We start from the raw sequence: 20,018 nt of genomic DNA, 5'->3' as shown, positions 1-20,018 counted from the left end.
GGGCCGGGATTTCCTGTGAACGCGCGCACACAGGCGCGCGCGCTCACAGGAACGGAAGGCTGGAGATCCGAATTTTTTAACCCCTAACAGGTATATTAGACGCTGTTTTGATAACAGCGTCTAATATACCTCCTACCTGGTCCTCTGGTGGTCCCTTTTGTTAGGATCGACCACCAGAGGACACAGGTAGGTCAATAAAGTCGCACCAAACACTACACTACACCCCCCCCCCCGTCACTTATTAACCCTTTATGAACCCCTGATCACCCATGATCACCCCATATAAACTCCCTGATCACCCCCCTGTCATTGATCACCCCCCTGTCAGGCTCTGTTCAGACGTCCGTATGATTTTTACGGATCCACGGATACATGGATCGGATCCGCAAAACACATGCGGACTTCTGAATGGAGCCTTACAGGGGGGTGATCAATGACAGGCGGGTGATCATCCATATACACTCCCTGATCACCCCCTGTCATTGATCACCCCCCTGTCATTGATCACCCCCCTGTAAGGCTCCATTCAGACGTCCGTATGATTTTTACGGATACATGGATCGGATCCGCAAAACACATGCGGACGTCTGAATGGAGCCTTACAGGGGGGTGATCAATGACAGGCGGGTGATCACCCATATACACTCCCTGATCACCCCCTGTCATTGATCACCCCCCTGTAAGGCTCCATTCAGACGTCCGCATGATTTTTACGGATCCATAGATACATGGATCGGATCCGCAAAACACATGCGGACGTCTGAATGGAGCCTTACAGGGGGGTGATCAATGACAGGCGGGTGATCACCCATATACACTCCCTGATCACCCCCTGTCATTGATCACCCCCCTGTAAGGCTCCATTCAGACGTCCGTATGATTTTTACGGATACATGGATCGGATCCGCAAAACACATGCGGACGTCTGAATGGAGCCTTACAGGGGGGTGATCAATGACAGGCGGGTGATCACCCATATACACTCCCTGATCACCCCCTGTCATTGATCACCCCCCTGTAAGGCTCCATTCAGACGTCCGCATGATTTTTACGGATCCATAGATACATGGATCGGATCCGCAAAACACATGCGGACGTCTGAATGGAGCCTTACAGGGGGGTGATCAATGACTGGCGGGTGATCACCCGTATACACTCCCTGATCACCCCCTGTCATTGATCACCCCCCTGTAAGGCTCCATTCAGACGTCCGCATGTGTTTTGCGGATCCGATCCATGTATCCATGGATCCGTAAAAATCATACGGACGTCTGAATGGAGCCTTACAGGGGGGGTGATCAGTGACAGGGGGGTGATCACCCTGATTACCCCCTGTCATTGATAACCCCCCTGTAAGGCTCCATTCAGACGTCCGCATGTGTTTTGCGGATCCGATCCATGTATCCGTAAAAATCATACGGACGTCTGAATGGAGCCTTACAGGGGGGTGATAAATGACAGGGGGGTGATCAGGGAGTCTATATGGGTGATCACCCCCCTGTCATTGATCACCCCCCTGTAAGGCTCCATTCAGACGTCCGCATGTGTTTTGCTGATCCGATCCATGGATCCGTAAAAATTATACGGACGTCTGAATGGAGCCTTACCAGGGGGGTGATCAATGACAGGGGGGTGATCCGGGAGTCTATATGGGTGATCACCCCCCTGTCATTGATCACCCCCCTGTCATTGATCACCCCCCTGTAAGGCTCCATTCAGACATTTTTTGGGCACAAGTTAGCGGAAATTTTTTGTTTGTTTTTGTTTTTTCTTACTAAGTCTCATATTCTACTAACTTGTGTCAAAAAATAAAATCTCACATGAACTCACCATACCCCCCACGGAATCCAAATGCGTAAACATTTTTAGACATTTATATTCCAGACTTCTTCTCAAGCTTTAGGGCCCCTAAAAAGCCAGGGCAGTATAAATACCCCACATGTGACCCCATTTTGGAAAGAAGACACCCCAAGGTATTCGCTGAGGGGCATATTGAGTCCATGAAAGATTGAATTTTTTGTCCTAAGTTAGCGGAAAGTGAGACTTTGTGAGAAAAAAACAAAAAAAATCTATATCCGCAAACTTATGCAAAAAAAATAAAAAATTTCTAGGAACTCGCCAGGCCCCTCATTGAATACCTTGGGGTGTCTTCTTTCCAAAGTGGGGTCACATGTGGGGTATTTATACTGCCCTGGCTTTTTAGGGGCCCGAAAGTGTGAGAAGAAGTCTGGGATCCAAATGTCTAAAAATGCCCTCCTAAAAGGAATTTGGGCCCCTTTGCGCATCTAGGCTGCAAAAAAGTGTCACACATCTGGTATCGCCGTACTCAGGAGAAGTTGGGCAATGTGTTTTGGGGTGTCATTTTACATATACCCATGCTGGGTGAGAAAAATATCTTGGTCAAATGCCAACTTTGGATAAAAAAATGGGAAAAGTTATCTTTTGCCAAGATATTTCTCTCACCCAGCATGGTTATATGTAAAATGACACCCCAAAACACATTCCCCAACTTCTCCTGAGTACAGCGATACCAGATGTGTGACACTCTTTTGCAGCCAAGGTGGGCAAAGGGGCACACATTCCAAAGTGCACCTTTTGGGTTTTGCAGGCCATTTTTTACAGATTTTGATCGCAAGGTACTTCTTACAGATTTGGGCCCCTAAATTGCCAGGGCAGTAAAACTACGCCACAAGTGACCCCATTTTGGAAAGAAGACACCCCAAGGTATTCCGTGAGGGGCACGGCGAGTTCCTAGAATTTTTTATTTTTTGTCACAAGTTAGCGGAAAATTATGATTTTTCTTTTTTTTTCCTTTTTCCTTACAAAGTCTCATATTCCACTAACTTGCGACAAAAAATAAAAAATTCTAGGAACTCGCCGTGCCCCTCACAGAATACCTTGGGGTGTCTTCTTTCCAAAATGGGGTCACTTGTGGCGTAGTTATACTGCCCTGGCAATTTAGGGGCCCAAATGTGTAAGAAGTACCTTGCAATCAAAATGTGTAAAAAATGGCCTGCGAAATCCGAAAGGTGCACTTTGGAATATGTGCCCCTTTGCCCACCTTGGCTGCAAAAAAGTGTCGCACATCTGGTATCGCCGTACTCAGGAGAAGTTGGGGAATGTGTTTTGGGGTGTCATTTTACATATACCCATGCTGGGTGAGAAAAATATCTTGGTCAAATGCCAACTTTGTATAAAAAAATTGGAAAAGTTGTCTTTTGCCAAGATATTTCTCTCACCCAGCATGGGTATATGTAAAATGACACCCCAAAACACATTCCCCAACTTCTCCTGAGTACGGCGATACCAGATGTGTGACACTTTTTTGCCGCCTAGGTGGGCAAAGGGGCACATATTCCAAAGTGCACCTTTCGGATTTCACCGGTCATTTTTTACACATTTTGATTGCAAAGTTCTTCTCACACATTTGGGCCCCTAAATTGCCAGGGCAGTATAACTACCCCACAAGTGACCCCATTTTGGAAAGAAGACACCCCAAGGTATTCCGTGAGGGGCATGGCAAGTTCCTAGAATTTTTTATTTTTTGTCGCAAGTTAGTGGAATATGAGACTTTGTAAGAAAAAAAAAAAATAAAAAATCATCATCATTTTCCGCTAACTTGTGACAAAAAATAAAAAGTTCTATGAACTCACTATGCCCATCAGCGAATACCTTAGGGTGTCTACTTTCCGAAATGGGGTCATTTGTGGGGTTTTTCTACTGTCTGGGCATTGTAGAACCTCAGGAATCATGACAGGTGCTCAGAAAGTCAGAGCTGCTTCAAAAAGCGGAAATTCACATTTTTGTACCATAGTTTGTAAACGCTACAACTTTTACCCAAACCATTTTTTTTTTTTGCCCAAACATTTTTTTTTTATCAAAGACATGTAGAACTATACATTTAGCGAAAAATTTATATATGGATGTCGTTCTTATTGCAAAATTTTACAGCTGAAAGTGAAAAATGTCATTTTTTTGCAAAAAAATCGTTACATTTCGATTAATAACTAAAATGAATGAAATACCACCAAATGAAAGCTCTATTAGTGAGAAGAAAAGGAGGTAAAATTCATTTGGGTGGTAAGTTGCATGACCGAGCGATAAACGGTGAAAGTAGTGTAGTGCCGAAGTGTAAAAAGTGCTCTGGTCATGAAGGGGGTTTCAGCTAGCGGGGCTGAAGTGGTTAAAGGAGGATTTAATGGAAAAAAAATGTTTTTTTTTTATCGAACATAGATTAGAGTTCCTTAACTGAAATCATGCCATTGCCTCCACTAGAAAAACTTAAAGGAAATGTGTCATCGGAAAATAATGACTTTTTTATGCTTAACATTTTTATAATTTTTAATATTTTTAATTTTCCATGTCACTTTTTATATTTAAACTACAACAAACAATCCTGCAGTGTTTGCACTGGCCACTATGTCTAATAATTGACGCTGTTTTTCGGTCTGTACAGATCATTTTACTGAAGTTAATTCATTCTAATCCAGCCTGTAATTATATCAACTTAGTGTATAGATAAGACAAGATCCACTATTTACAATATGTGATGGTCAGAGCTTATCTATTCATCCACTTCTGCATAGGTCAGGCCTAGAAAACTCTCCCATAGAAGGCAATAGGGTCCCCTCCTGTCATTGTGTCTATGGCCCATGTGGCTGCTGTAAAGCAATTGTTTTTAATGCTGAGTAAATGTTAAGCACTGCTCAGGCAAGATGGCAGCCCCCATAATAATGTTCAGGAAATAAAAAAAAGCTGTGATCAGAAAAAACCCTGAAAAAAAAAAGGAGATGTGTTACTATTTGGTTTTAATTGGCTAATACAATTTTTGGTGACACATTTCCCTTAAGGTATTTTATAATGTGGTTCCTTCCATGTGTTAGCTCTGACCATTACATGTCCCTCATTTGGGGTTAAAGTGTTATTCCCATCTTGGTCTTTCATAGCACTGGCCAGGGATAGGCAGAATTACGCAAATGGCTATGGAAACAGCTTGCTGTGCTACGATGTTTGTGCACCTCCCATTTACTTTTATGGGATATTTCTATAAGTCTGTGCACCCCTATCTGGCACTTTCTGTGTTTATTACCATCTTGGACATGAAAAGCTGAGATGAGAATAATCCCTTAAGACTACCGAATGCTTGTTCACCCACCCTACCACTTATCCTTTGTAGGAGAGAAGGTTGATGGGAAACCCCATTGTCAATTAGATTTTTTTCTATTTCCTTGGCAATCCAACATATTTTTAAAGACAAATTGGAGAGCAAAAATGACATGATAAGGCTACTACCTGCACATATACAATCATACCACCATACAAACCATACCTGCACACTATTAGGCCCCATGCACACGGCCATTGTTCACGGCCGTGTGCGGGCCGTGGAACCGCGGCCTGGATCCCTCCTGAGAGCAGGAGCGCACGGCGTCACTGGTTGCTATGACGCCGTTCGCTCCCTGCTGCCGGCACAGTACAGTAATACACTGGTATAGATCGTACCAATGTATTACTGTACTGTGCCGGCAGCAGGGAGCGCACGGCGTCATAGCAACCAGTGACGCCGTGCGCTCCTGCTCTCAGCAGGAATCCAGGCCGCGGTTCCACGGCCCGCACACGGCCGTGAACAACGGCCGTGTGCATGGGGCCTTACTTAAAGGTTTTTTTAAACCGATCACCTATCCTCTATCAGTATCTGATCAGTGGACATACGACACACGGGACCCTGCCGATCAGCTGTTTGAGAAGGCACCGATGCTTTGATTACTGCTGTGGCCTTCTCCGTGCTTACCAAACACAGCTGTCACATAGTGATGTGGGAGGGAACGCCACATGGACAAAAGGAGGGAAGGGAAAAGGAACTAGGCCTCAAAGCTAGGGTAAGGGAAACGGACACCACCTATGGAAACCCTAATCCTAGCCCTGAATCCTATCCGTATGAACGGACTTTGAGGGTAGGAATGTTAATACAATGGAAACTGAGACCCTGTAAACCCTGTATTTCCCTGGAGTAGTGTCTGGGCTTGAGACAACCTGTTCCTTCCAATATGAAACAACAAGCGTCTCCCTGAGGCCTAGTAACAAAAGACAGAACAAAATAAAAAAGGGAAGTAGCATTTAACTTCTGAAGTAAATGGATGAGCAGGAACTCAGAAGAGGACCATACACCAGCTCTTTCAATACCAAACTGAAGCTATCAACCGCATAGCATGATGGCTGAAGCCAAACTCAATAGGGGAATTGGAATGACCACTAAGCTACACCTGAGACAAGAGATGTGGTCTTTACCAGCAACCACACTTAAACCAGTGAAACCAAATAAGCTGTCAGATCACTTCACGTTCAGCCAGTCTCTTAGATCTTCTGACACCTGTCACGTTAGAAACCGTGACAACAGCGCAGTAAATTGCATAGTAGCTGTGCTTGGTATTAAGCTCAGCCTCATAAAAGTGAGGACTCCCACTGATTAGATACTGATGACCTATCCTGACGATAGGTTATCAGTATCAAAATCCCAGAAAACCCCTTTAATTTTACCTCTGCATAATGACTGAATCCCACGACACCATGAGCACATACTAACGACACATCAGTGATCAATTCCATCATCCTCAGTAATCAATTCCATCATACTATGAGCACGTATTATAACTATTTAATAATACTAATGGTTGTAATTAAATAAAACAATTATATTCAGTGATGGTAGACAAAAAGTTTACTGGGTGACCCTTAGTGCTTTAGAGAGATCCAGAGGCAGTCCCATCAGGTGCCATCCTGTGGGGCCCTGCAGAACAACACTGGAAAGTAGACAGTAAGACACTTTAGAGTACTTGGGTTGTGATAGGCTAAGCCGATAATGTGAAAGGTTGTTGCTGAAGCGGCTAGGTTTACAGTGGCCCCCCTCCTGAGTATAATGACGTGACATCTGTGGCTTGAGGCCTTGTTAAAATGCTTGTAATTGAAAGACTATTGGGAGTGGGTTCCAAAGAGCAGTGTGCAGTTAATACAGTCCCAGAGGTGTCACGTCAACACTGACCTGAGGACAAAGTAACCATTGTATCCTAAAGAATGTTCTTTTAACTCTCAAGCATATGGCACCACCTAGAGTGAACTGCAACCATTAAACAGATTGTGCCCTATTAAAGAGGCAGTAACTATCACAAGTTGTTTTCCACTGTTGCGTGAAAACAAAAAGTAAAATCTTATGTTCAACTATTGCTGTCTGTGATCTTTTTTTTATATTTTTTTTAAGGGACCCCAACACTACTCATCCACCCTTTTAAAAGCAGATACATATTATTTGATATTGCTTCAAGTTAAAGGACCATTAAACCAGGAAAACAAGATTAACCTACTAAGGAAAGCTTGTCATTAGCTCTTTCTGCATATACATCTGCAAGCTGCACCAGAAGGCAATTGTAGCAGGTATCCTGCAGTCAGAGAAGTGCCTTCTTCCTCCCAGCCCCTCCCTCTCCTACTGAGGACCAACTCTGTGAAACTAGGATGACCTCACAGTGAGATTGGGAGAACTAAGATTGGGAAAAGATCAGGCCTTTACACTATATTCACTTTGATCCCTTCCCAACTTGTGTGGTTCCGCAGGTCAGTAGCTCCCGCAATGTGTGGTGATCGTGCCCACACAGGAGCTGTTCTCGTTCGATCATGGCAGGGGTGAGGCTGTTACTAAAAGACAAGGCTCATGCTGTAACTGCCAGCCAGGGGCGTAGCTAGAAATGACTGGGCCCCATAGCAAAAAAAATTATGGGCCCCCCCTCCCGGATCTCCCACCCCCACATACCTATTGGACCTCCCACCCCTTCCAGAGCTCCCACCCAAACACCCCTCCAGGACCTCCCACCCCAACATCCCCCCCAAGTGTCGTCCACAGATCCCCCCCAAGTGTCGTCCACAGATCCCCCCCTTAAGTGTCGTCCACAGATCCCCCCCTTCAGTGTCGTCCACAGATCCCCCCTTTAGTGTCGTCCACAGATCCCCCTTTAGTGTCGTCCACAGATCCCCCCTTTAGTGTCGTCCACAGATCCCCCCTTTAGTGTCGTCCACAGATCCCCCCTTTAGTGTCGTCCACAGATCCCCCCTTTAGTGTCGTCCACAGATCCCCCCTTTAGTGTCGTCCACAGATCCCCCCTTTAGTGTCGTCCACAGATCCCCCCTTTAGTGTCGTCCACAGATCCCCCCTTTAGTGTCGTCCACAGATCCCCCTTTAGTGTCGTCCACAGATCCCCTTTAGTGTCGTCCACAGATCCCCCTTTAGTGTCGTCCACAGATCCCCCCTTTAGTGTCGTCCACAGATCCCCCCTTTAGTGTCGTCCACAGATCCCCCCTTTAGTGTCGTCCACAGATCCCCCCTTTAGTGTCGTCCACAGATCCCCCCTTTAGTGTCGTCCACAGATCCCCCCTTTAGTGTCGTCCACAGATCCCCCTTTAGTGTCGTCCACAGATCCCCCTTTAGTGTCGTCCACAGATCCCCCCTTTAGTGTCGTCCACAGATCCCCCTTTAGTGTCGTCCACAGATCCCCCCTTTAGTGTCGTCCACAGATCCCCCCTTTAGTGTCGTCCACAGATCCCCCCTTTAGTGTCGTCCACAGATCCCCCCTTTAGTGTCGTCCACAGATCCCCCTTTAGTGTCGTCCACAGATCCCCCTTTAGTGTCGTCCACAGATCCCCCCTTTAGTGTCGTCCACAGATCCCCCCTTTAGTGTCGTCCACAGATCCCCCCTTTAGTGTCGTCCACAGATCCCCCCTTTAGTGTCGTCCACAGATCCCCCCTTTAGTGTCGTCCACAGATCCCCCCTTTAGTGTCGTCCACAGATCCCCCCTTTAGTGTCGTCCACAGATCCCCTCTTCAGTGTCCTCCACAGATCCCCCTTCATGTCCTCCACAGATCCCCCTTCAGTGTCCTCCACAGATCCCCCCTTCAGTGTCCTCCACAGATCCCCCCTTCAGTGTCCTCCACAGATCCCCCCTTCAGTGTCCTCCACAGATCCCCCCCCAGTGTCCTCCACAGATCCCCCCCCAGTGTCCTCCACAGATCCCCCCTTCACTGGCCTACCTCATCTTCTGCTCGTGCAGCAGTGCGCCTCGGGCCCGCCTACTCCAGTCCTGACCTGACTACTGCTCTGCTTCCTTGGCTTCCCCCCCAGCCAGGCCCGAGCCGCGGACCGCCCAAGCCCCGCCCACTACAGCAGCGGCCCGCCCAAGCCCCGCCCACCTGGCTGCCCGGCTGTGAAAAAAAAAAAAATGAATGCAGTCCGGGACGGGCCCCCAGTGGCGTAGGGCCCCATAGCCACTGCTATGGTTGCTATGGCTATCCCTACGCCACTGCTGCCAGCATTGGAGATAACTTTGATGCAGGACTGCTGACTGCTGCATCTAAGGGGTTCACCACATCGGCTCCCTGCAATGCGACAGTGGGGTGTCGATGGTTGCTATATCAGATTATATTACCTTTCGTTGGCTGTTCTTTTCTTTTTTGTTGGATTCTGGGTTTAGAATCCTGGTTAGGCTACAAAAACCCCAAAGCATATGTACTGAATCCCCCCCCCCCCCCCCCAAAAAAAAAAATAAGATTATATAAATTTTAGAATGGAACACTAGAACCCATAATTGTAGTGTGGAGTTGATGCTCTGGCTTGAGATCGTTAAGACACCAATTTCAAATATCTGTCCAATCCCTGACCCTATTTTCTGATTTAACCACCTGTTTTTAATAATTTTAAATATCTTTAATTTCTATGGGGAATTGCAGATAATTGAGATCAACGCGGTTTAAACAAGTTTTTAAAAATGTACAGCAATAATATGAAGAACTTTTTGAAGAAAGAACATGGAAAAGAAAAACAGTACGCCACAAGGACATAAAGCAAATGTTAACGTCTTTCATCAGTCTGTACAATGTTTTAGAAATTATTTGAAAAAACCCCACAAATTTTGGTAAGCCACAAACCTCAACTAATTATCAATCCGTAATGTGTTGGTCCAAAAACATGACTCAGATGTGCTGCCCCTTATTTGTTCTTTTGGATTTATCAGTCTGTTAATTTTTGTAGGTGAAAAAGTAACCCCAGGCATAGGCCTACAGGTCTAGCTTCAACAATAGACATAGCTTATTGGATTGCTCTTGTTTAGAAGTTTTGTTCCATCTTGTGGTGTGTGGTTTTTGTATCTGAACTATGCTCAGCATAAACACAGAGACTTATGGGGGACTCAGATACACCATGTTGGAAATTCCCTATTGGAAAGTCCCTATTCTGTTTAGTTCACCGCTAAAGCCTATGATAACTGGAATGACATCAGTTAGTAAAACTCAGCACTTTTTATTGCAGCATAGATCAATATAATTTTTTTTGTCTCCGCAATATTTTTAAGCTGTGTTTTTTTCTAGGGTAAATTGCAGATGATTGAGAACAACACTCTTTAAACAAGTTTGTGGAAGTGTACAGCAATGGTCAACCATATCCTTCTCCGAAATACCAGTCTGTAAGGTATATGTTTACCACATGACTCCTATGTGTTGCCCATTGTTTTTCTTTTGGATTTACAAAGCTGTTCATTTTCATAAGGTATAAGGCAACCTCAGCTAATTCTGGGTACTGTGGTGCGTGCCTTTAATCCTAGCTATCATGAGAGGCTTAGGCTATTGGATCATTTGAGGTTGGCAGTTCCAATCCATATTGTGTTGTGTGGATTTGGTGTCTGTGCTATGCTCAGCATCAATGATGTGACTCGGTAGGATCTCTGAGGCACCAGGTTGACTTAACAGGGGTGCACTTGCCGAGGTTGGAAACAGAGTAGGCATAGCTGAAGTGGAGCAACCTAAATAACACAGTTAAACACAGCCTATATATTGGGACAGAGGTCTATAGTTTTTTGCTCCAATCATTTTAAACAGCATTAACCCATAGGATACCAGCGCTGTACATGTACGGCACTAGAAAGCGGGTCTGAAATCCCAGCACCGTAGATGTATGGAGGGCTGATCAGGTGGTTGCAGGAGCTACGCACAACCGATCAGCGGCAGGGGTTTGGCAGTCACTGATAGCTGGACCCCCTCTGTATGCGCCGGCATCAGTGAAAACATGATGCCGGTGCATTAACCCACGCACTGCCGGGGGCAGCGCTGACCGTGGCACGCGTGGGATACTGCCGGGTGCGGATGGCCATCGGGTTCCCATGCTGCTGTGACAGGGACCCGATGGCAGGGAAGGCAGCACGATGTCTTCCTTAGGCATCAAGGCTGCCTTCCATGACAGCCTGTGAGATCCAGCCCCCTGGATCTCACAGGCAAGCAGGCTGTAAGTGTATTACAGTCTGTAATACACTCACATCCAAAGTATCACAATACAGAAGTATTGTGATGCATTGTAAAGGGTATCAGTTAAAAAGTTGAAGTCCCCCAAACGTTGAAGTCCCAGAGCGGGACAAAAAATAAAGTTAAAAAAAAGTTAAAAAATAAAAAGTTTTGCAAAAAATTTAAAGTTTCAAATAAAAAAAACTTCCTTTTCCCAAAATAAAGTTAAAAAAAATTTGTAAAAAAGACATTACTCTAATTATGGTCACTCTAATCACAATGAAATTATCCCCTTATATTTATTGGGAGGGAAAAAAAAAACTTTAGCACATTCAGGTCACTGTTTTCAAGGACTTGCAGTTTTACGGCCTGTCTCTGCAATAGCTATTGCTCCAAACTCCTGATGAAGCTGCATCGCGGTGAAACATGTCGGGTGGAGTAGTGTTAGGCGTGCCAGTTTAGGCAGGAATGAAGGTTGAATGTGACCCGTGTATGTGTGTGACCACTGTAAGGAAATTATGTCTGTATCCACACACGTTCACATATATGTATTAATTCAGCCTTATATGCTTGTATTAAAGTATACAGAGTTCTTCTTTAAAGGAAATATTTTATACTCTTATAACAACAAGGTCTAGTAACACAAGCTAACAGGAAGTGGCTGTCTGAAGCTCAAAACCGCATGGCTAGAAAGAGATATGCATGCTTTAGCAAAAGAATGCCACATTTGTGATGAAGGTACCTGAAGAGAGAATTGCCCAATGCATGGCATCATAGCTGCAGAAACATATATATGCATATATACCTTTTACACATATATCTAACATGTGCATTAGACATATATTTTACTGCAATACGGGTTATATAAGCATCTTGTATATTGACGTTCGCCTTTGATTTAGATAAGTGAAGGACGTTTTATCAGGTAAATGTTGGTACGAAATAAACAAAGATAATTCCGCGAAATATTTGAACAAAGCGAAGGTCGACAAAGATGGTGGTTAGATATCTGAATTCTAAGAATTATAAATGCGTCACATATGTACCTTGTTTCTAAGAAATTATCATGACTTTTTTACTTTGTTTGTATAAAGGTGACCATGGTAAATTCGTTACCTGATTGGATTAAGCTAAGGGGAGGTTTATGGTAATTATATGGTAATGTTGTGGTTTGAATCTATAAATTAGCTACGAAGTAAAAATAAAGACGCAACCATTTTAAACCTATCAACGTGTATTGGTCTTCAGTAGTTGTCCGGCCGGTGATTCACCCACAGACAAACCAGGGGCCCTATCAATTGGTAGCAGAGGATGGTTCACTGACTATCCAGGTGAGTAATAATTTCTGCCACTATTTGTGTTGGTTGGAATGTTTCTCTCCTGGATACGGTGGATATCTGATGTATACTGGATGGCAGGTTAGTTTAGTGTTCATAAGACTGTGGGACAGACACGAGGCAGCACTCAGTGTTCTGCGTATCCTGATGGGAGCAGCGTCTCCCATAGGCACAGTGGTTGGCAGGGGATGTTGTTCCAGGAACATACATCATATTGTTGGCAGGGAATTTTCCGAATGTAGAACTAGTCTCTTCGGACGTTGGCAGGGATTTTTCAAGTGGGAATTAGTCTCATTTCACGGTTTATTGAGTTAAAGGATAACTCTGGATTTATGTGAAACAATGAAACAAGGTACCCGGAATATGTATAAGGAAAAGAAATACATATGATATATAAAAAAAAGGAAAAAACAGTGAGGGAAACGCATACATCTCAATGCAGATGTTGGTTTCTAACTCACTAGGATTGTCTGTGGAGTGAATTGTTTAAAGAACATAACTGTACAGTTAAAACTTGGAAGGTGACATTGATTACTGCAGTCTATTAAATTCATAAATGGTGTTGCCCATATTAGATATTTTACACGTGTTATAAGAATATTGTATGGGACCACCATAATGTGAGTAATATTATATGCTTTATCCTATATGTGTATGTTTTAAGAAACTGAAGTCAAGTATAATCTCATAATCAAAATATATTCTTTCACTATAGAGAATTAGGTAAGGTTTCCAATATAGTCTCTGAGTGTGTAAATCACTTTTGGAGCTAATTACCTCACTGGTAATTACTGGTGTTCGGCCGAGCATGCTCGATCAACACTAGTCTGTAGTCGGTCGGCCATCTTGTCTGAGCTGTTCTTAATAGCATTTAGAGATATGCTTTACAGCAGTTACCATGGGCCATAGACACAATGGACAGGAGGAGACCTAACTGACTTCTACGGGATAGTTTTCTGGGCATGCCTTGTGACCTGTGCAGAGGTCAGGAAGGAGTAGATATGCTGTGATATCACCTATTGCGGTGGATCTTGTGTTATCCACAACCTCAATTCCCAATAATTGGGATGCTGTGCAATATAAAATGCAATGCAATGATTTGCAGATCTCATAGACCCATATTTTATTCACAATGGATCATATAATGCATATCAGATGTTGAAAGCGAGACATTTTACCACTTGATGGCAGCAACACATCTCAAAAAAGTTGGAACAGGGCAACAAAAGACTAGAAAAGTAAGTGGTACTGGAAAAGAGTCTATCAGAAGCAAAGCTGGGCAGAGGTTCACCAATCCGTGAAAAACTACATCTAAGGCCTCATGCACACGACAGTTTTTTTTCACGGTCCGCAAAAACGGGGTCCGTAGGTCCATGATTCGTGACCGTTTTTTCGTCCGTGGATCTTCCTTGATTTTTGGAGGATCCACGGACCAAAGTCGTTTTGGTGTCCGCCTGGCCGTGCAGAGCCAAACGGATCCGTCCTGAATTACAATGCAAGTCAATGGGGACGGATCCGTTTGACGTTGACACAATATGGTGCCATTTCAAACGGATCCGTCCCCATTGACTTTCAATGTAAAGTCTGGAGCTCTTTTATACCATCGGATTGGAGTTTTCTCCAATCCGATGGTATATTTTAACTTGAAGCGTCCCCATCACCATGGGAACGCCTCTATGTTAGAATATACTGTCTGATATGAGCTACATCATGAAACTCAGATCCGACAGTATATTCTAACACAGAGGCGTTCCCATGGTGATGGGGACGCTTCCGGTTAGAATATACTGAAAAACTGTGTACATGACTGCCCCCTGCTGCCTGGCAGGTGCTGCAAGGCAGCAGGGGGCAGACCCCCCCCCCCTGTTTTTAACTCATTGGTGGCCAGTGGGCCCCCCCTCCCTCCCCTGTAGTTAACTCATTGGTGGCCAGCGCGGCCGCCCCCCCCCCTCCCTCCCCTGTAGTTAACTCATTGGTGTCCAGTGGGCCCCCCCTCCCTCCCCTGTAGTTAACTCATTGGTGTCCAGTGGACCCCCCTCCCTCCCCTGTAGTTAACTCGTTGGTGGCCAGTGGGCCCTCTCCCCTCCCTCCCCCTCCTAATTAAAATCGCCCCCCCTATCATTGGTGGCAGTGGAGAGTACCGATCGGAGTCCTAGTTTAATAGCTGGGGCTCCGATCGGTAACCATGGCAACCGGGACGCTACTGCAGTCCCGGTTGCCATGGTTGCTTAGCAATTTGTAGAAGCTTCATACCTACCTGAAGAGCTGCGATGTCTGTGACCGGCCGGGAGCTCCTCCTACTGGTAAGTGACAGGTCTGTGCGGCGCATTGCCTATAGCACAGACCTGTCACTTACCAGTAGGAGGAGCTCCCGGCCGGTCACAGACATCGCTGCTCGCAGGTAAGTATGAAGCTTCTACAAATTGCTAAGTAACCATGGCAACCGAGACTGCAGTAGCGTCCCGGTTGCCATGGTTACCGATCGGAGCCCCAGCGATTACACTGGGACTCCGATCGGTACTCTCCACTGCCACCAATGATAGGGGGGGGCGATTTTAATTAGGAGGGGGAGGGAGGGGAGAGGGCCCACTGGCCACCAATGAGTTAACTACAGGGGAGGGAGGGGGGGTCCACTGTCTGTGAACACAGTTCACCATTCAATCCACAAATTCAAGTTAAAGATGCATCATGTGAAGAAGAAGCCACATGTCAGCACGATCCACAGTCTTCTCTGGGCCAAAGCTATTTTAAAATGGACTGAGGAAAAATGTAAAACTATTCTGTGGTCAGATAAATCAAAATTTGAAATTCTTTTTGGAAACCATGGATGCCAAGTCCTGTGCACAAGAGTAGAAGGACCACCCAGCTTGTTATAAGAGTACAGTTCATAAGCCGGCATCTCTGATTGTACAGGGTTGCATTAGTGCCTATGGTGTGGGCAGCTTACACATCAGGAAAGGCACTATCAATGCTGAACAGTATATGCTCCCATCCAGACGTCTCTTTCAGGGAAGGCCTTGCATATTTGAGCATGACAATGCTAAACCACACTGCATCCATCACAGGATGGCTTCACAGAGTAGTCCGGGTGTGGAACTGACCTGCCTGCTGTCCAGACCTTTCCCCGATAGAAAATGAATGATGTATTTGATGGCAAAGAAGACCCAGAATCAGGCATGGGATCCAGCCGGTTCTCTCCGGTTCTGCCGAACCGTTTGTTAAAATTACAGGCGGTTCGCAGGACCGGTGAGAAGCAGGGATCCCGACCCGGTCCTGCAGCTGCGCCTGCACCAGTGGCGTAGCTATAGGGGTGGGGGCGGAGCGGAAGCCGAGAGGAGAGGGCCGGCCCTGTGTGACGCGCACTGTGCAGGGCAGCTGGGCAGGCGAAGTGAGGAGGGGCCGGGCCGGGGGAGCGGCTTCAGTTGAGGTGCGACGCAGGACTTAGTCACGTACCTCACTGTGACCTCCTGCGGCGGATCTCGGGAGATGACGCGATGACGCGGCGCGGGAAGGCACAGTGAGCGAGGCATTGGTGACCGCCTGTACCAGGATGCCACAAGCTGTGAAGGAGAGAGAGAGGTAAGTATTAATTATTTCTCCTAAGCAGGTGCCTACTCCACCTTCCCCTCATCCTGACCCAATGTTTAGATTCTTTTAGCCAAACAAGAGTTATGGATGGGGTTGATGACAATATTTAAGGTGGCCACACACAGGGAAACACATCTATTTTGCCCACAGAGTAAGAGCAGCTTTTTTAAGCGGTACTCCACTATGTAATGGCCCACTCTTTATTTTTAATGTAATGGCCCCCACTTTATTATTAATATAATGGCCCCCACTTTATTATTAATATAATGGCCCCCACTTTATTATTAATATAATGGCCCCCTCTTTATTATTAATATAATGGCTCCCTCTTTGTTATTAATGTAATGGCCCCCTCTTTGTTATTAATGTAATGGCCCCCTCTTTGTTATTAAAGTGGGGGCCATTATATTAATAATAAAGAGGGGGCCATTATATTAATAATAAAGTGGGGGCCATTATATTAATAATAAAGAGGGGGCCATTATATATATAATAAAGTGGGGGCCATTATATTAATAATAAAGTGGGGGCCATTACATTAAAAATAAAGAGTGGGCCATTATAATAATAATAAAGAGGGGGCCGTTACAGTAATAACAAAGAGGGGGCCGTTACAGTAATAACAAAGAGGGGGCCGTTACAGTAATAACAAAGAGGGGGCCATTATATTAATAATAAAGAGGGGGCCATTATATTAATAATAAAGAGGGGGCCATTATATTAATAAAAAAGAGGGGGTATATATGGTGTATGTAAATATGTCGTGACTGTGTTGCATATATATGGTGTATGTAAATATGTGTCATGACTCGTGACGCGCTGCGTATCCACCGCTGAGTAGGGAACCTGTTGTTAAAAATTTGAATCCCACCCCTGCCCAGAATCCTACATCAGGCAAGAATGGGACAACTTTCTTCTACCAAATTCCAGCAATTGGTCTTGCAAGACATTCACAGACTGTTAAAATAAGTTTGTATTCTACACAATGGTATACAGTACATGGCGCTGTCCCAACTTTTTTGAGATGCGCTGCTGTCATCAAGTTCTAAATGAGTTTTTTTGTGTGAAATGGTAAAATATCTCATATTCGGCATCTGATATGTATTCTATGGTCTACTGTGGATAAAACATGGGTTCTTGTGATTTGCAAATCATTGTATCCTGTTTCTATTTACAGTTATTTACAGTGTACACAGCGTCCCAACTGTTTTAGAATTAAGGTTGTATATATAGGTAATATCTATCATTCTAATCCTGCCAGTAATGATAATAAGATGACTGCAGTAAAGTGATCCGTACCGACCAAGAAGTGGCATCTATTAGTAGGCTTGGTGGTCAGTGCGAAAACTGCAGAATTGTTCAAACATTGGCAGGTTGCCCTAGCAACTGAATTGCTTCTGCAATCTCATTGTATGGGGGCTTTCAGTCACCAAGAACGCACTCTCAGTTCCACAATCAGTTCAAAAATGACCATGGCATCTGAGGGGCTAAAAGGCCGTGAGGCAATCACGGTCTGCCACTGAAAAACAGCGGGCACCTTTCTTTGGAAACCTGACATCTGCCGAACAGTTTTCTGCCTCTGGAACTATGTAAGGGCATTTTTGGGGGCGATCTGTAGGTATTATTAATACCAAACTGGCAATTTAGCTATTTTTTTTTTTCTGTTATGGCATTAACCTAAAAATTATGGGGCACATTTATTAAGACTGGCATTTTAGACACCGCCAGCCTCTACATAAAGTGTTAACATTCAACAATTAATTGAATTTGTGACAATACATCTGTGCTCAACGATGTACGTGTGACTTCTTTAAGTACGATATGCGACATTTAATTGCTAAAGTTTGACTTTTTAAATAAAAGTGGCATCTATTTGATCTGCCGTGCGCCTTTTTAATGATTGATACTACTACAGAAGCAAGCTAAATATACTGCTACATTTTGCTTCTTTTAAGCCGACGTAATATATGCCAGTTTGGTAGCCCCGCCCCTTTTGACATTCAGAAAACGGCAATATTTTTGGCTTATTTTAAACCATAATTTTGGCGCAATATGATTAGTGAATTTCCCATCGACTTTGGTCTACACAAAAGCTGTGGGATTCACAGAATTCCGCTAGTTAAGAACCCCATAAAGAATTTCATCAAATTATTTTGGCAATTATCACCTGATCGAAAAACATCAAATATTCAATTATATATTATTTATAAGTGATACGTGTGACTGATCGGCCCAAATGTTTAATTCACATTGGTGACTCATTTTTCTCCATAAAAAGTTCATGTTTTGTATAGCAATATTCTGTGGGAACAACATGCTATACCCATATAACTTCGTCAGACTCGTAGCTGAAAAAAAATCCACTTTGATGGATACATTTTGTATCAGGACTTATGTTTGGGCAATTATCTAAAGTGTATAGTGAGCATTAGGGACCTGCTGGTGGGATCCCCAGTGTTCCTAAGGATAAATGGGTCCTGGCCTGCAAAGAGAGTAGGACATCTATTTTAACATGAGTACATAAAATGCCATTCTTTCCACCTTTGATTCTGCTGAATAAAGTTATCTAATGCCCCAAAACCAGTTTGCTTGGTTGCAGTGTTCGCTGGGTAGTACCCTAAACACAAGCAACAATGGCACTGAGTTTCACAGTGACCTACATAATTATCATGTCTATAGTCCTGAATAGGCCAATCAAAAAGAATCAGATGAACAAAGGGTGACCCAAGGTTATTATGTCTACAGCTAACCTGCCAATAAACTATAGATGTTGAGCTACCAATCAGGTACCTGCAAACTACACTGCAGCAGATACTACTAAACATATAAAGCTCAACTGGAGTTAAAACTTTTATGACCGACACTTCAAGCATGCTCAGTAATGTGCTCCATAGGTAAAGAGGAACTGAAGGTTCTCATTTCATCATTGACCAGGACAACTGAGCAGAGCGGAAAAAGGAACATTCAACTGATAAAGGTATATTGAGCATTCTTGATCTAAATCAAAGGCTGGAGACCAATGTCTTGTGCATGATTCAACGTTTGTGGGTTGTGTTGATCTGCCTCTTAGTTTACTGTAGGATCTTGTAAGGTAGTATCATTTGGGGTTTTAATGCTCACTTATGATTTTCATGTTTTTTGAATATATGTGCCCATAAGGGAAGGAAGTCCTACAGGGGGTGTATTTTTGAGCAGAACTCAATAATATGGGAATATAGTGTCTTCTCCCATTTTGTCTTTGTCGCATATGCAGCACTAATTTTTTTTATTTCCTTTGTCAGGTACACTGCAGATGTTATTGCTATTATTATAGCTTGGCAGGATGTTTCCTTGTAGATTGATAGGATGTGAGTTTGTATAATTGCCACAGATGTTTACTGGTGTAATTCGTACATTTATACTGTATATTTATAAATATCATTCATTGTAATTGGATGACTTTTATTCTCATTTCTTTTCTTTGTGTATAAGCTAAAGAAAAGTCTAATCAAAAATGATCTGATTCAATTGTAATTGGATTACAAAGGGGATAAGATGGAATAAAAAGAGGAGCAGGGAGGCTACTGGTAGAGAGTTGTAGCGACTTACTGTGACTAGTGTGGTGGAAGCTGTGATTCCTGGGGAAGCAGGTATGAGCTGCTGTGACTGCTGGGGGAGTTGTGAAAGCTGTTGTGACTATCAAGAACATTGGGGTGGGGCGTGCTGTGACTACTGATGAAGCTGAGGAGAAGACGTGCTGTGACTACTGTGAGGTGGATAGAGAAAGAGAGGAGGTAGCGTCT

At 44.2% G+C, this 20,018-nt stretch overlaps 1 protein-coding gene across 2 annotated transcripts in view; it reads left to right on the top strand.

Moving 5' to 3' along the window:
- Positions 1 to 12,535: 12,535 nt before the first annotated feature.
- Positions 12,536 to 20,018, top strand: part of LOC122939822 (zinc finger protein OZF-like) — a 40,322-nt gene continuing 32,839 nt past the window's right edge. The window contains exon 1 of one of the 2 annotated variants that reach the window (XM_044295995.1): positions 12,536 to 12,642. The gene's annotated coding sequence lies outside the window, so the exon portion shown is untranslated. Of the gene's footprint in view, positions 12,643 to 19,137; positions 19,214 to 20,018 lie in introns of those variants that run through there. The other variant, XM_044295996.1, reaches the window with a different exon arrangement.

Source organism: Bufo gargarizans, chromosome 6, assembly GCF_014858855.1.
Source record: "Bufo gargarizans isolate SCDJY-AF-19 chromosome 6, ASM1485885v1, whole genome shotgun sequence".
Lineage (NCBI taxonomy): Eukaryota > Metazoa > Chordata > Amphibia > Anura > Bufonidae > Bufo > Bufo gargarizans.
This window is presented reverse-complemented; position numbering and strand designations above follow the sequence as displayed.